This window comes from Zingiber officinale, chromosome 4A, assembly GCF_018446385.1.
Source record: "Zingiber officinale cultivar Zhangliang chromosome 4A, Zo_v1.1, whole genome shotgun sequence".
NCBI lineage: Eukaryota > Viridiplantae > Streptophyta > Magnoliopsida > Zingiberales > Zingiberaceae > Zingiber > Zingiber officinale.
This window is the reverse complement of record NC_055992.1, coordinates 29,760,448-29,765,026: the sequence shown is the minus strand read 5'-3', so window position 1 is coordinate 29,765,026 and position 4,579 is coordinate 29,760,448. Positions and strand designations below refer to the sequence as shown.

General features: G+C 40.8%; 1 long non-coding RNA gene across 1 annotated transcript; it reads right to left on the bottom strand.

The window, feature by feature from the left end:
• Positions 1–356: 356 nt before the first annotated feature.
• On the bottom strand, positions 357–1,666 carry LOC121973237. The gene is made up of 4 exons (XR_006109437.1): positions 1,319–1,666; positions 945–1,217; positions 738–851; positions 357–417 (listed from the first exon to the last, which is right to left on the bottom strand). It is a non-coding gene; the product is annotated as an uncharacterized LOC121973237 (long non-coding RNA).
• Positions 1,667–4,579: the final 2,913 nt, after the last annotated feature.

The window sequence follows — 4,579 nt, the reverse complement described above, 5'->3', positions numbered from 1 at the left end:
AGTACATAACCAAACACGTGTGCACATACAACATACAAATGTACGGTCAACATGATGTCTCCTAAAACACATATCATCCTACGTACAATCCCAATCATACACACAATCAGCAAGATAATACAAACAACCCGACAATCCCTACAATACATACTCTACACGTGTGAACATAGCAGAGTAGATATCAAGAGTGGAGACTGTATATGAATTAAATAGATTATCACAAGGGTCAAGCATAAGTATCATGCAGGAAAAACAGCAACCGATCATGATATAAGATAAAGCAGCCTAATTCATCCAATAATAACCATGCACTAAGTACGAGAAAATCTACATAGAAGTCAAGAAAGAAATACCCGCCTTAATTCATAGACCGTGTCCACAAATCCCACGTCGAGACGCTCGTCCCGAATCCAAGTCCTGCGATCAGATAATATATTTAGCTAGTTACATAGGTAGCAAATAGCTAAATAAACTCCCCAATCAAATTAGGGAAGAACCATCATCGAAATAATTAACCTAATTTCTTAATCCAATTAGGTTTAACTAAATCCACAATTTCCTTCACTTCAATCCTACTCATGAGTAAATCAATTTAATCATGATCATCTTCTAAAATCAATATACACTAATCAAATCTAATTATCCAAAACATCACCTTATCCCCAACATAATATGATTTAAATCTCTATTCATCCATCTATCACATAAATGCAACCAAAACTCCCTACTTAACTCACCTTGATCCATTCACACCCTTTGATGAAGAAATCCAAAGTTTGTTGTGGAGAAAAATAGAGCTTCTCCACCCATTTACAGCTGGTCCAGCACAAACAGGTGCCCAAAATCAACACCTAGCATAAATCCAATACTCAATCCACAATCAATACATTCTCAATTAAGATTAAACCCAATAATTCATCCACAACCATTACCCTACACTTTACCTTGATTCACAGCCGATCAAGCTGCTGGTTGGAGTGTTGCCGGCAAGGAAACACCACTGAAACCAAGATCACCTTCAACAGATCCTCACTGATGGATTCACCTCCCTATCACAGTTCTAGCACCTCACTGGAATCCATCGGATCAAGTAGAGGAATCAAGCAAGAAGCTCACTAAACTAGCAACAACCCTGTTAGCTTCTGCCCGAAAACTCAAGAACACTTCATCATCATCAACCGAATCCCCCAATTAGCCACAAGAAGAGGAGAACCAATCTGATCAGGAGAAAAGTCCAGCACAAGAAGAGTCAATCTCGAAAGAAAACCCTAATCTAGCTAAAAATCCTTGAATCACCACAGATCCAAAGAACCCTTACCTCTCTAGATCACCTCCCGATGGCATCACCGTTCAATTCTTGCAAGAAAGGAGGTGGATCGCACCGTGAGCAGCGCGAGGGAAGGAGAGGGAGGAGGGTCTACCAATTGGAAATAATGCTAGATTCGGCTCCTCACCGTGCCCTAGCCCCGATTGTCGACAATTGATCACAAAATCCGCCGAAGCAAAAACCCCTCAGCCAGTGACGACTTGGAGCCCGCTGGTATCCGTCGAGCTTCGGTGGTGAGCCTCCTTCGACCTCGGCGTTGAGTCATCCGCGCGAGAGCAAGATAGCGAGAGGAGTCGGGGAGATCGAGAGAGGGAAGAAAGAAATGGGTTCGGGTGAGGAGAGGGGGAAAACGGCGATTTGGGGAAAAATAATAAAAGAAAATGAATTGATAATTAAAAACATTTTCTCACTTAAACGGGTATCCCAAACAGGCTTTATCCGCGCCCGCCGATCGATCCCCTCAAAACCCTCCGTACGAGCTCCGAAAAATTCTCAAAAAATTTCTAAAAATTCTGAAAAAATCCAATAAGTTTTTTCGTCCAATAATATTTATTATTTAATTTTATGATATCTTACATTCTCCCCCACTAATAAAAATTTGGTCCCCAAATTTACTGGTCAACTCAGGGATCCTCATCCAAGGGTAACATCCAAACTGTATACTCATATACCACTCACTCCAATTATAATAACCAAACAACATCCTCATCCACTACTCCACCCTGCAATCTAGCCAACTATGGGATAAATCAACTACCTCCGAAAATCAAAATCCACTATCATCATATCCTCCTACATCTGTATAAGACACTCAAACTATCCATCAGTCTAAGAAAAAAAAAATCTATACTAAAGCGAAGGTCCTAATCCAAAATCTGCTATAACCACAGTCAAAACCATGATATGAACTCACTGCTCTCCATCTAATACAATACTCAGAGATATGTCATAAGGTCCGGTAATCTCTCTAGAGTATAATCCTGCTACTCAATCCAAAAGAATCCGTCCTACAAATCAATAGTTAGGGAGCAAGTCGTCTCCCAACAATGATTACCCAAACCATCATATCCTCTCCACGTCCTGGATAATCCCTCAACAAAGTCTGTCAAAACATACTCCCAACTCCACTCTAATATCCAAATCAACGGAGACAATCCTACTAACATCTGATGTTCAGTCTTCTCTTGCTGACATACTAGACCTCAAGCTACTAAATTCACGATGTCTTTCCTTCATATCGTTCCACCAATAAGAATGCTCCAAGTCTCCATACATCATACGTCACCCGAATGTATCGCAAATCCAGATTAATGTGTTTCCTACAGTAACTCCTCTCGGATAAGAAGTGACTCGGAAACACACATAATCTCCCATGAGAATAAAAATCAAATTCTCATTTCATGAGAATTCTAACTACTGATACGAGACCGCTCCGCTCATACCACGTCGGAACTGCACCAAACCCTAGCTATGCCACACCTGTGTAGAGTACACATCCGTCTACACTAGAAAGCACAACTAGGACAGTGCGGTCAACAACTTTTCGTTTCAACTCCTGCAACTGATCTCGTACGCATCTATCCAGGAAAATTCCATACCCATTCTAGACCGTCCAGTCAACGACATAACAATACTGGAGAAACCCTAAACCAATCTCCGATAATATCTAACCAGATCAAGAAAGCTACGAGTCTCCTATATAGACTACGACTACTCCCAACCGATAACAGCCTCTATCTCCTGTGGATCCACTGATATCCCTCTACCAGAGACAATGTGTCCCAAAAACTCGTAAAAGACAATCACAATACGTACTACTAACTTCACATATAGATGTTCACGTCGAAACATCTCTAGAACTATGCGAAGCTAGTGTATGTGACCCACCTCGGATCGGGAATAGATCACAACATCGCCAATAAAGACAATGAAAACTGATCCAAACACCCTAATGATACCAAATACATCGAGTCCATAAAACGTCTAGGGCACTGTATGCCTAAAATGGTAACACCAATGACCCATAATGTACGTACAATAAGCGCACTCAACCGTAGGATCTCCAATAGCCAACCTATGATCGGATCACCAACAACAATTCTGTAATCTAATCACCAACTACAAATCACCAAATCCATAAATATCACAAACATGCTGCTCCTCATGTCGTTATCAACATCAAATATCAAATAATAGATCATCCAATCATATATCCACTAATAGATCATCAAAATCCCACATATCCCCGCACATGATCTCCCAATATCCATCCACCAAGGTTCAACATTCCACGTTATCAATCAATCATATCAGATAGTCCCCCAAACAAAGATAGAGTCAAAGGAAAGCATCCACCCATCAACACTCACTACCAACAAACTAAGTGTATCCAAAAAGTCTGTCAAATCTCATCATCTCATCCTTTCTGATAATCGAATATCCACGGTAAAGGAATGTCAATCTAAAGTCAAAGGGTCACACAATCTCCTGACTAAGAATCTACCCATCAAGAAAGTATCTCCGCAACTCTCATAATTATACTATATATGTCCCTCGACAAATATCGATAAAAGGTCAAACCCTCTAATATGAGATATAGACTACAAGATCTGGTAAAATGATCATGTGGTCAAGGTCTTAAGCCATCTGATAGAGACAATGTTAGCTGAGTCGTCTAACCATTGTCTTGTACCCCATCATACTGTGATTGCTCCACCCTGAGGTTCAGTAACCTCCAGTATCGAGCAATGAAGACGAAGATAGAGGAACGCTATAACTAAATAGCTGATCAAACTATCGGTCAATCGACGCTCTACCCGTCGAGGATCATCATCTAGAATTATACCTAGTCATTGTCGGACCTCCTAGGTATTACTCAACTAACACCACTGCCTCCGCACCATTGCGGGGTATATATCCCTAAGTACATCATGGATATCTAATCATATCCAATAGTTCCATGAGTCAGGATCTCCCATGGAACAACGTTAGGCGAGTCTACTAGTCATCGCCTTAAAATCCATCATGCTAACGAAAGAAGTAGAGAACTACTCTCTCTCCAAACACCTCAAGGAAATCACTAAGTGATATCCTAATCTCCAAAAAGCATTCTCTGCTTCCTCCTTCACGTGGTACTGGGTCACGTAAAGGTTAAGCAGCTAACTTCAACTTTCTCATGTCAGTACAAATCGTATGTCTGAATGTACTCTCCAACTCATACGCCCCAATAACGATTGTATCTCATAAGTGTTA